The sequence below is a fragment of the Lactuca serriola genome, chromosome 5, assembly GCF_051521515.1.
Source record: "Lactuca serriola cultivar US96UC23 chromosome 5, Lser_US96UC23_V15, whole genome shotgun sequence".
NCBI classification, from domain to species: domain Eukaryota; kingdom Viridiplantae; phylum Streptophyta; class Magnoliopsida; order Asterales; family Asteraceae; genus Lactuca; species Lactuca serriola.
In genome coordinates, this window is record NC_136412.1 from 291,168,805 (window position 1) to 291,182,879 (window position 14,075).

Genomic DNA, 14,075 nt, shown 5'->3' on the forward strand with positions numbered 1-14,075 from the left:
AAGAATACACATACCGGCCCAGGAGTTGGCTGCTCGATAATCTTCTATCCACCCCAAAAAGGGGCATATACAATCCATACTTCGACCCAGAAGTTCTCAACTGCCAATACCATCATTACGAGTCTTCCACTTGAAACTGACTTGACCACCACCAGATTCCTGACCATTGGCCACCTGCCGAGGAGACACCCATCCTTTCTTAGACACATACCACATGCATTATCTCGCTCTGCACCTTTCCTTGATCACCAATGACGCTGGTCTCATGAATTCGAGCCGCAGGTTTCTGTATCCAACCCCTAACCGCTCTTGCACAAATCTCTAGTTCCTTCAATAAAATACCCGATTCTCCCCTACTTAGGGTTCGAACCATCACCAATTGACGCATCAACAGTCTACCCCACAGACGGTTTCCTCCAGAAACATCGCACCTATGCTTAGAAGGTGCCACACAACACCCAATGATCTCCCCACGTAGAGATCAAGAAACCTCAAATACCCTAAATCTGTGAAGAAATCCTCAGGAACTTCTCATCACGACTGCCTCTAGCCATTCGTAGTCTCATACCATCCCAATACTGAACATCCCAACTGTCCAGTACTATCACTGACTCTTAGACTGAAAAAATAAATCATCATACTCCTCATCCTCGACTTCTCAACCCCCGTTCCAACACGTGAATCATCACGAGAATAGGGACTCCACTACCATACTCAATACCCGTCATAGACAGAAGAGCCACCGCTCTGATATACTCGACTGGATTACCCACTGATACCGCTACCACACACCCTACTATACTCAATTAGGGTGTAAAGTGGTCCTTGACCATCTCAGTCCCCGCTGACTACCTGCTCATGGTAGATCATTTCCTCGCGGCAGACATGCTGCCTGATACTCTGGTGGAAAATCGTCATCAATGTCAACCCGTAGGGTTTACTCTTAAACCCAAAACTGAAATCTCACGCCTCTCCTACTTCCCACAGGAAACATAAATAACACCCATCAGGTCACAGAAGGTGACATCTCCTCCATCGGCTGATTGCTCACTCAGACCGCAATCCCCCATAAATGCCTTCTCTACTAATCCCTGAGTCTTCCGACTACATTTGACATCTTACCAAAATACTCTGAAATGCTCTCGACCTCCCTCTCAAGGGATGCCTCTTTGGACTCAATCATGGCCCTCAGGCCTAAAACCCCATCACGTCCAAATTTCACCAATCAATCCTGACCGGACAACCGGAGAATCACAAGCATCATTTGCTAAGAACCATGGTACTCAGCCCATGACATCTCTTCTCAATCTGCTACAATATATGGTACTCGAACCATAACATCACTCCTCAATATGCTCCGATGCATGGTACTCGAACCATAACATCACTCCTCAATCTGCTCCGATGCATGGTACATGAACCATAACATCACTCCTCAATCTGCTCCGATGTATGGTACTCGAACCATAACATCACTCCTCAATCTGCTCCGATGCATGGTACATGAACCATAACATCACTCCTCAATCTGCTCCGATGTATGGTACTCGAACCATAACATCACTCCTCAATATGCTACTTAGAACCTTTAGAATACTCATTGTATCGAGTATGGGTCCTCTACTTTCGCTAGTACGGGCCTATACTACCTGCCACATCTACCCATACTTTCCATACAGACCATCCCAGAGCTCCTAAGTAGCTGCTCAACCTTCTCGTTCCCCAATTCCGTCATGCGTGCTCTCTCCTCAACGAAATGCTCTACTTTGCCAGCATACTCATCTGGCTAAGGTTACCCCCTATGCCCTTCCATGGTCTTCCCACTTCTCCACCATCAGCCGCTGAAGAGATCCTAATGATGCCAACCATCTACCTCCTGAATATCGTCATATTCACTTGGTAGTTGACTCCCATCATCTAGAGTTCCACAAAGCACGAAGCAAGCAACATTCGGGCATCGAAGAATACATAGAACTCACTTTGTGTGATAACCCCGCTTGCTCTGCTCATTCTCAAAAGTACCACCAAACTCTGCAACTCTACCCCTCGCGGGTTCTAACTATTCTTTCGATAAGCACCACAATACTCATCTAGGCATCTCTCCTAGATTACTCCTCTACTCAAATCCCCTAAAAGGATTCCAACTGAATACTCTCACTCATCAGATTCTCAAAAGCATATCACATATAACAACAACTCCTAGGCTAAGGCATCACAAATCAGGCCACTCTAGTCCTAAGATATGAAATACCTAGCCTGTCTCTAGCATGCATAATATCTCATAAAATGTATCATAAATATCTCATAATACAAAAGTAAGGGTATTTTGGGAAATCACCATTCGGGCTCTAGCTGATTGTACACACTACTCTTTCTTGCTTTCTCTTTGGAACTCTTATTCACTTTTAGAAAATCATTTCTTTGAAAACTCTTATTACTTCCTCAGTTTGAGTCCAGATTACCCGAAGGTGCATCCGAATCCCTCAAACCAAGGCTCTGAAACCAACTTGTAACACCGAAATTTTTAAAACAAATTTTTCGTTTAAAATCGTTTATCTCTTTAACACTTTTCATAAAAATCTCCCTTTTGTTTAAATTACAATACATGACTTTTTTTTGTTCAATCAAAACACTATAAGCACGAAGCTTAGTGAGTTCCCCAAAATACCACTTTAACACATATTAGCCACTCAAGGCTATAACTATGTTGACCCTCTGGTCAGTGTGTCTCAATGGGACCCTCCAGTCCTAACTCTCTGTGGACCCTCTGGCCCTAACTCTATGGACCCAAAGGTCCTAACTCTGATAACTCTGAATCATGCATATCACATATCACAATAAATCTCATAAAATAAATAGCATACAAATACACTGGCACATAACTCTAAACCTAACTCTGTGGACCCTCTGGTCCTAGCTCTGTGGACCTTCCGGTCCTAACTCTGATATACACACAACATAAATTACATAGAAATAATGCAGTGCCACACATTGCATAGATAGCATACAATAACTCTGTCACATAACTCTGTTACCACTCTAGGTAAAGTATAGTGAGAAGACTCACCTGGCAAGTAGAAAGCAGATATCCTCACACTTGAATCTCGAACTCGCCACCACCTAACACATAAGGCCAATATCTCTAATTAACACTCGAAGTCTCAACTCTAATTAAACCGGAGATTACTCTTTCCCTCTCTAATAAGATAGTGGGTAAAAGACCATTTTACCCCTCCATGGCCTCTATTACCTATGTTGACCAAACCCCAAAGTCAACAAAAGTCAACGGTCAACTCTGACTAGACTCGGCGAGTACACAGGGGTGACTCGGCGAGTCCATACATGTCTTCTGACTCTTCCAAGGCCTTATCGACTCATCGAGTGAACCTTCCACTCGACGGGTTTCCACTGGATTCGAATCGTGGGGCAACCCGACTCGACTTGTCGAGTCCAATTATGAACTCGGCGAGTTGGTTTCATGATCATACTCAAATGACCTTTTGAGGTCAGATCTGTTCCTCTAATCCATAGATCCGACCTTCCCAAGCTCAATAAACACGTAAAGGTTCAAACTTTACGTTCATGCGACCCACGTATAGCCATAAATGGATAAATAACCCTTAAAATGATAACCTTAGCTCCAAATTCATAAAGGATTGCATAAATTTGGGGAATAGGGACTCTCTAGACCTCTCAAGGTCCAGATCTGAAGATATAGACACAAGAGGGCATCACATACTCTAGATCTCTTACCAAAAGAAGAGAAGAAACCCTAGATTCATGAAATCTATCACCCAAACGAAGATGGACATGAATCCTTACCTCTCACAGCAGCTCTGAATGAAATGATGGAAGATTTGAGTCCCACAGGACATCCTAGCTCGAAATCCATCCTTCCCTTTTCTAAGACACACCAAAAGATGATGAATTAGCCCTCCTCTTGCACCACATGCTTTCTCTTTGCTCTCTAGGGTTTCTCAGGGTGTAATGGCTGCAAATGAAGGCCATAAGGACCTTTAAATAGGTCTCAAACCCGAGAAATTAGGGTTTCTCTGCCCAGCACCTACTCGGCGTGTCCCTCCTCTGACTCGTCGAGTCCACTCATTAAATCCGCGTGAGAAGCCCGACTTGACTCGGCGAGTTGGATCCTCAACTCGTTGAGTCTCTCCTTTAATCACAAGATTAACCTACACCATAATAACCCTAAGAATCTGGATGTTACAGGGAGGATTGTAACATCCCAACTCTTAGGTATAAATTTAAATTGTTTTATATTCATTTTAACAGGGCAACTCGACGAGTTGGTGGCCCCAACTCGTCGAGTAGAGATTGAGATAGCCGCGTGGATTATAGAGTCAACTCGACGAGTTGGAGCTGAGTGTGAAAACCCTAACTTTCAGGGTTTGCACCCTATTTAAAGAACCTTACGCCCTCTATTCTGCCTCCCTCATCACGTTATCACCCTGAGACAAACCCTAATCGAGTTATCTTCCACTGTGAGAGAGAGTGAGGCTAATAGTATATGTTTTGGTGCATTTCATGAAGGAACTTGAGGAGTAAAAGGCTTGGAACAAGAAGGAGTCTTTAGATCCAACATCCATTCAGCGTTGGCCGCCATTTGGAGGTAAAAAGCCATTATATTGATCACTTGTTTGTTAGATCTCTCCATTAAAGAGTTTATGGCCATTTTTAGCATTTTCTTGAGTCATTGTTGGTTTTGAGCTTACCTTGAAGCTAAGACTTCAGATCTAGATGTTATTAGGCCCTTTAGGCCTAAAGATGCACACTTTATCAAGCTTTGGCCAACTTCCAAGCCTTAAACCCTTTTGTTGACCTTTTTTTGGCAAACTTAGACCTAAATGCCATGAATGGACGTAAAGCTTGCAGCTTTACATGGTATTTCAGCCTTAGAGGGCTAGATCTAGAGTTTGGGGGCTTAGTCTCGCTTAAAAGCGTCTGAATGAGTGATTGGACTGAAGGAACACGACGAGTTGTTTAGCCAACTCGGCAAGTTGGTTAGGGTTTCCCTCGTTATCCTGGACGTTGTGCAAACTCGGTGAGTTGATGAGACAACTCGGCGAGTTAAGTTGAATTTTCCCGACTTTTTTGAGAACAGAAGGAACTCGACAAGTTGCATAGATGCACTCGACGAGTTGGGTCTACATGGACTGTTGACTTGAACGTTGACTTTTAAGGTTTGGTCGAGTTGTGGACTTTAGAGACCATGGAGGGGTAAAATTGTCTTCCAACCTTTCCGAGAAGTTAGTAAAGGAGTTAGCTTAACCTCTTTGGAGTTGTTATTATAAATTTTTAATTAGAGATGATTATGATATATGTAGGCGGAGTCTAGACTGACCATTGAGTACGAGACATACTTGCTTGCTTACGAGGAGGGTCTTCTCACTATACTTACCTGAGTGGTAATTACTGTGCGACCGGAGGGTCTTATTTGAGTTATTGACCGGAGGGTCTTATGTGCTTACTGAGTTATGTGATATTATGCATTTTGTCTTTGTGATTTATGTTGTATATTATTTTGTGCCTTATTGAGTTAGGGCTAGAAGGACCAAACCGAGTTGTGAGACCGGAGGGTCTTCACTGAGATATAGGACTGGAGGTCTAACCCGAGATGTTGTTGGATTAGTGTCTAAGTCCATAACTATTTTGGTATGTACTTGACCCGATTATGAGCATGGTCCTTTTGGGTTGCCTTCACCATAGAAATATGTAGGATAAATTAAGGAGATAGAGGTTTAAATATGATTTATTAATATATTATAAGAATAATATATTAAAGGAGAAATCGTATTGTTTAATTAGTATTAGTCAAGAATTAATTGATAATTAATTTTGTGGCTAAAAGAGATTAATTAAATTTAGGGGACTGGACTGCAATTATTGGATAATTGAGTTATTGGGCTAAGGAATGCTAAAGGAATAAGGGGTGAACGAAATTATGATGGAAGCCCATCATATTTTCATCCATGGCCTTATCCAGAAGGTTCCATGGGCTGCTTAGAGTTTAAGCTGTCCATTAGGGTTTTGACTGAAACCCTAGCAGCCCACACAAGTATATAAAGGACCCCTTAGGCCCCAAAAAGGTGGACAACTGATTCTCTAGGGTTTCTAGTCGTTTTTGGCAGCCTCCTTTCTTCTCCTCTTCATCCAAGTTGCATAAGGTGTTTGTGACTCCATTAGAGGTGCAGCTAGCACTTGAGGCACTAAGCTTTCTAAGGCCAATCCAAGCAAGGAATTGATTGTTATTACTATATAACAATCAAAGGTAATTCTCTAAACCCTAATTCATTTTATAATATGATAGATCTAAGTTTATTAGTCTTGGATTCAAAGCATGTACAATAGAGAAACCAAGATCCAAGCATTAGGGTTTGTATGAGCACATAGGATTGTTCTTATGCCTAAAACCCATCAGATGTGAGACTAGAGGGTCTTCACTGAGACACATGACTGGAGGGTCCTTATCGAGACATATCCATGAGAAGATAATTATTTGTGTGTGGTATTTTGGGGAACTCACAAAGCTTTGTGCTTACAGTGTTTGTGTGAAATGTGTTTCAGGTACATCTCAGGATCGCGGGAAGGCGTCGACATGACTATACACACCAGCTGGTTGATTTGTGTTTTGAGGATTCTGGGATATTTGACAAACAATTTTATGTCTTATGTTTGAAACAAATTATAAATTGGGTTTGAGAAATGTTAAACTGTGTTTTGTGTGGATTTAAAAATGAAAATTTTATTTGAAAATTTCGAGTGTTACACATTAAGAGCAAAATAAACATGACCTAATGTAACACTTAGATTTAGGTATGTTACCTTTTAGTCCTTGGTATAATAACTTTATGTCGAAATAGGTCCCTTTGTACATTAGGCGTACGTCTATGTATGCTTAGCGTACCTTGGCATGTGGAATCAGGACAATGAGCCATGTACTTGGGGCATACGTAGCCAATTGCTAAAACCCTAATTTTAGGGCATGATCCCTATTTAAGCTCACTTATGACCTTTGGACCCTCACTCTTATAAGCCTCCACTGCCTTTGAACGTTCCTAAAACCCTAATTGCCATTGAGAGTGATCTTTGAGCTTGAAAGTGAGTTTAGTGGCCTTTTTGGTGTGTTTGCAAGAAAAAGAAGTTGGTGAGCAAGCCTTGGACGTGGTCGAGCTTCAAGATCCTGAATCTACATAATCCTAGGAGGCTTTTGGAGGTAAAAAACTCATTCCTTGTTGATCCTTTTTATAGTTAGAGTTAGAGTTTGTTTATAAGCTCATTTTTGGTCCATGGATTCTCTTTTGTGAGTTTGGAAAACTCCAAAAGCTAGAAATGCTAGATCTTAGCCCCTTTGGCATGTTATAAGCATAAAAATGTTTATCTTAGTGGTGGATATGAAGCTATTCATGAATCTAGGTCCTTTAAGTAAACTTTAATGAACAAAAATGGATGTTGAACTCCCATGAGACATGCTAAGGCATAAAGTTGCAAACTTTATTGTCACAACTCAAAATATTCTATCTTGTGAGGTCAAACACATCAACTAAAGGTCAAACTTATAGGTTTCTAGACCTAGTATACGTAAGGGTTATGTGTTAGGAAGTGAACCACGTAAGAACCGAGAGCCAAGAACTTCATTCGAGCCATAAACCGCATCAAATGAGGTTTACGGCCGCAAACCATGTTCATGGTCGTGAACCCTCCTTAGACCGTGAACTAGACCTTATATATATATGAGGTGCTCGATTTTTATGCTCATTTATTCTTCTCTTGGTCGCAAACATCCCTTTCTCTCTCAAGTATCATAAACCAAGAACACCATTTTCACTTCTTTTCATCCCTTTTCTTTGTATCTCCTTAGAATACAACTTAGGATCTTCAAACACTTTCCAAAAAACAAGATCTTTAAGTGTTCTTCCTTGAAGTTGGGTCGTGAACCACTCATAAGGGTCGCGAACCCATCATGGGCCGTGAACCCATCAAGCCTAGCCGTGATCAACATTCAGCCTTCCATTTTTCGATTCTAACACTTCTTTGTAAGTGTTTACTACTTCATGGGTCATTTCCTTTGCACCTTAGATGTTAAATACACTAACTGTATACATACATACATATATATATATATATATATATATATATATATATCTCACAATATGCTATTTAGGACTTGTTTGTGCTCCTGGACTTCGTTCGTGAGTATAACATCCTTATTCCAGTCTTCCATCGAATCACACACATAAGGTGAGTTCATACCCCCAAATCTTTCCAAACTTTTTAATTGTTTTAGGGGGGGGGGGGATACAAGTAAAACACAAGAAATGTTGTTTTATAAAAATACGAAGTGCTTATTATGTGTTTCTTACCATTGAATTGTATTTAAAACATGAAACTTTTTAGAACATGGAAATAAGCTTATAAACTATAATAAGTATAGTTTATGGAACAAAATGATCTTTTATAAACTTATCTGTTATTTATAAAAAGGGTTTTCGCATTACTACTTGTAAAGTCGTTAATCTAGTTTGTGAGACACGTCTTCGAGTACTTACATAAGTACCAGTGGAAGTCTACCCTTATGACCAGAGTCTCCTGGAGGGAGAGCGTGAGTTTGTGTATAGATCTATACGAGACTGACAATCTCGCACCTTGTTGTTAGCTACAGTAGGACCGGCAGGTCTACGGGTGACAAATGACATATTCTTTTTCGACATCTATAGAACGTCGTGTTTAACCGGTCCAATTAGTATGGTCATTAAACTCACAATAGATAACAACGACATATTTACGTAGTAATATATTTTTCATGAAAAATTCACAAGGGATATTAACTTTGTGATTACTTAATAAATACAATAGGGTTAGATAAAACTGAAGTCCGGTAGACAGTGGAATGTAGGGGTGAGTATGGTGCGGTTCGGTGCGGTTTTTGCCCAAAATCGAACCGAAAACCGCAACTTCGGTTTTTTGAAATTCAGAAACCACACCGTTCGCTTTTTATGCGGTTTTCTTTACGGCTTTTTGCGGTTCGGTTTTTCTTTTGGTTTTTTTATTATACTTTTTGTTTTTGTTTTGCCTTTTGGTGTTTTGCGGTTTAATTTTTATGATACCACCACCTCTTGGTTTGAAGTCAAATGACATAATCATTCATCCAACATGCTTCTAATGCTTGAATATAATACAAATTAAATATAATATTTGTTTCACATTTACATAAGATAATATCAAATAATGTATTCATAAAAGGATACTATCATCGATACTACTCTTCATATTTAAATGTTAAAAAATGTCATAAATATTATTTGTTTTTTTATAAATATCACTAAATGTATGCTTAAAAATATATAATCATCCTTTAATAAGATAAAAATTTATATTTATAGAAATTTTAATTGTAACGAATTCTTCGCTCTTACAAATATGAACACTTAATATATATATATATATATATATATATATATATATATATATATATATATATATATATATATATATATATGCAGTTCGGTTCGGTTTTTTGCGGTTTTTGCAAGACAAGAAACCGCAACGCACCGAACATTTTCGGTTTTGCAAAACTAAAAACTGCACAGTGGGTTTTTATTTTGGTTTCGGTTTATGCGGTTTTTTCGGTTTTTTCGATTTGCGGTCCGGTTTTTGCTCACCCCTAGTGGAATGTGTGATTTCCGCCTTATTTCCCGTTCCTTATTTGGTTGTGGGCTTAGGGCAGATTCACCCATTCAACTGTCTGTTCGATCTCGGTTATATACAACTCGTATGTATTAAGTAATCATAGGAGGGTAGTATCGTCGTACCAGTTTTTCCAGAACAACCAAGTCTTCAACCAGCCTAACTTGTCAACAAAACTAGATATCATTACAGTAGGTATAGTATTTGTACTTGTGCTTTTCGGTCTTGGAACGAGTAAGACTACGAATCGGTTTTACAGAATATAGGATTTTCTATGGTTAACATCGTTATTTCAAAGATAAACAGTTTTCGATTGAACTTTCTGAAAACAACGTTTTACATTAGAGTAAATGGAATTAAGAACCTTTTTACAAAAGGTTCAACACTTGATAACAAACTAGTATAACATAAAGGACCTTTAGTGGTTAGTGTTGGATTAGTGTCTAAGTCCATAACTATATTGGTATATACTTGACCCGATGGTGCATGTTCCTTTTGGGTTGTCTTCACCAAAGCAACTTGATTGGAGAAATAACTAGAGAGAGAGGTTATTATGATTTATTAATATGTTATAAGAATAATATATTAAAGGAGAAATCATATTTGTATAATTAATATTGGTCAATAATTAATTAAGAATTAATTTTGTGGTCAAATGTAATTAATTAAACTAGAGGGGCTGAATTGTAATTATGTGATAGTTACAAAATAAGGTAAGAATTATCTTAAAAATAGGTTGGACGAATTTAAGGCGATAAGGCCTTAGAATTCGACTATGATAAGGATTCAAGGCTTATCTTATGGGTTGCTTGGTAAGCAAGCAACTAGATAAGGATAAGGACTGAAACCCTATCTCTACACCTATATAAACCCCCTTTGGCTCATGATTTCGTCCAGAACTTCCCAAGGCTTCTTAGGGACGAATTCTTATACCTCCCCTCTCTCTTTATACCTTCCCCATTTGCTCTTGGTGTTTGTAAGCCATTAGAGGAGTGACACTTGTGACTCTCAGCTTTCTAAAGTCAATTCAAGGAGGAATTGGGATTGTTATTACTACATAACAATCAAGGTAACATTATAAACCTAATTATTTGTTAATATCGATTCCCATATGCTAGAATTATGGTTTATAGTCTTGGATAACTTGCATGTACAATAGAGAAACCTAGATCCAAGCATTAGGGTTTGTATGAGCACATAGGATGTTCTTAGGACCAAAGCCCATCAGTGGTATCAGAGCCTAGAATGGTTTCTATTGTATTGATGCTTGATATGGTTGAAAAAATTCGTATTTTTGGTTTCTGAAGGCTGGACTAGCCAAGTCCATAGCTGAACCCGCCGAGTCCATGCAGACTCGACGAGTCAACTCGTCAGATGGGGATATCTTCGCGATTTCTTGCTGTTTTTACTTATGGAAAGTTGCCTTATCACATTAGATCAATATAAATCCGTTTTTTATATATATGAGTATATTCTTGATCTAATTGAAGATATTTATCAATTAATAAAATATTTATTTCCTTATGTGATAATTGATTAATTATTTTGATTAAATCGATAAATTGTTTTGCAAGAAATCATTAAATAAATCAAATATGGATAATTATGTGATTAATTGTTAATTTAGATTATTTTTTATTTGATCCTTATGTTATGAAATGTTTCATATTTTCCCCTTAGGTTTTATAGTTTAAATTTGAACCCAAAAGTTTTGTTGTTTTGAAATTTAAATAGTTAAAACCCTAATGTTTTGAAAAAGGTTTCAAAACTTGCCCTCAAGTTTTGGAATTTAAATTTTGATTAATAGTTTAATTTTGATGTATATTTAAATTCTAAACCCTAATGTTTTGAAATGTTTCAAAACTTTCCCTCAAGTTTTGGAATTTAAAAGTTGATTAAAAGGTTAATTAGGAATGTTAAATTCTAAAACTCTAGTATTGTTTTGAAAAGGTTCAAATCACACCCTTATGGTTTTATTAATTAATTAAGGTGTATAATTAAAAGAGGTTTAATAAATCCATAAAAGTTTAGGTTTACAATTTAATTGAATTAAAAGTATAATTGTTAAATTAGACCACCTAGTATTTTGAAAGTATAAAATACATCCTATACTATATATAACATTAAGAGTCTAACATTATATATATGTATGAGTAAAAGTCAGTCTTATCGTTAGTAGGCCTCATTCACGAAGTTGGTCTATAAGGGGTGTTTAAGGAAATTGCCTATAAAATGGCGATTGAATGGGTATCCACTCTTACCCACCGCACTCTTGACTAGTAGAGGGTCGTTAGCCGAACGGGTAGGATAGGACGAAACCTTCCATTATAAGTATAATAAAGTATAAAAGTAACTAAATGTTTTCATAAAATTCCCAATCTTAGTTACTTAGGCAAAAGTGAATTGATGCAATTCCATGAAATTACACTTTGTGCCCTTGCGAAGACGTTAGTGGAGCGTGTGTGGTTTACCGGCACACTAAATGGTTCTAAGCAAAGGTAGAAAAGGGTGACTCAATGTTTGTCATAGTTCGGTGGAGCGTGTGTGGTTTACCGGCACATCGAATAGATGACTGTAACATGTGAGGGCACCATGTAAGTTTGCATGGTTATTCACACCCGCTTTGTGATCCTCGGCATCCCAGTCACAAACAAGAGGGGCATATCGAGATTTAAACATGCCATTGAAAGTTCAATGAATCTCAAAGGATCTAGGAGTTTTCATAGATTTAAAACTTAAATTCCTTTTCGTTTTTCGTGGTGGAAATTAGTGAATCGTCATTCACTTACCTTCAAATATTCTGCAATTAGGGTTACGGTATCCCTCTCCCGAGTTGTAGAATATTGTGTTGGGTCCTAGCCTTAGTATCTCATTTGGGTGATTTGCTAAGGACTCATTCAATCGACTAACTTGAATTCATTTTCTCCCGTTTTGTAGATGTCAAAGTTCGACAACTATGGTCTTCCCAAATCCCGTGGAACAAGCATTCCACATGAAGATGGTATTCCACGATTCAATCGAGGAACGAGAAATCATGCTTCACTTCGTCCTCCTCCTCCTATTGTTCTCCCCAACCCACAAGATCGAAGAATTGAAAGGTTCAATATCACTAAATCCCTATTGGAAATGAAACCTGAAGATGGTAAACCCGTGTGTGCCCACGTTCTAGGAATGAAATCACACATTGATAGGTTGATAATGTTGGGTGTGTCATTCCCAGATGAGTTGGCTGTGAATTGGGTTTTGCAGTCACTTCCTGAATCATATAATGAGTTCAAAAGAAAGTATTATATGATGGATCATGACGACAACCTCATTTGGCGAAGCAATGGAGTGTATTTGTTGGGAAAGTTAACCGAACATGCTTCCGAGGACGTTCTAGGAGAACCGGCCTGCGTTTGCTGCCAAAAGAAAAGGTGTTGGATACAAGTCTGCCCAAAGAGCCTGAAGAGTCCAGAAGATGGGAGAGTCAAGGAGTATGGCTACGCTTCAGGTAAAATCCACTATCTAACTCCGTTAAGTTCCTATTCATTGATTCTTAATACATGATGTGATAAGATTGCATTTGAATGTTTTGCAGGATCGCTGAAAAGAAAGGAAGCTTGGTGAAAGAGCAAGATGAATCTGATCACAAGGAATGGATCTTGGTCGTATGGACTTGAAGATTAGATTTTGAGCTTAGATAGTTATGATAGAGTTGTTAGAAATTTTCCTTTTGAAATACATAGTTTTCAATGGATTTTGCATTGTAAGGACAAATGTTTTCCGCGACTTTTATAAATAAAATAAATTTTCGTTCGACTTATTTATTTATTTGTTTATTTCCTTGCAATGAAGTCGTTATGAAAATTGGTGTTTGCATATTTCTACAACAAATGGATATGATTCTTATTTATGTTATTTATGGAAAGTCGAGAGTTTACCAAATAGGGAGAGTTTCTCATCGCCCAAGTTTCAATTGGACAGAACTTGGAATCATGCAACTTGGTTGCACGATGAATGAGAAATTTCATATTTGGAAATTAGACTAATTCATTGACAAAGTGTCAAGTGAAGGACTAGGAGATCGAATACACAAAGTTGCGTGTTGATCAAGTCCACCATAAGAGTAACAAAGATATTTGTCATGATTTACTAAAGGTTTAGTAAATATGATTATACTTATATACAAGATTAAGTGTAATTCTGAATTGACTGAAAAAGTTTAAATCAATAGCAGAACGAATAAGAAGAATCAAGTAGGCAGAAAGATAAAAGTTTCTCCATTCTAAGAAGAAGGGAGAGTAGCTTTTATGCTTTATGATAGGTCTTAATGATTAAGAACCATATCTCAATTGATCCTCTAAGTGATTCTTAGTACAATTGTATGTCTAAGA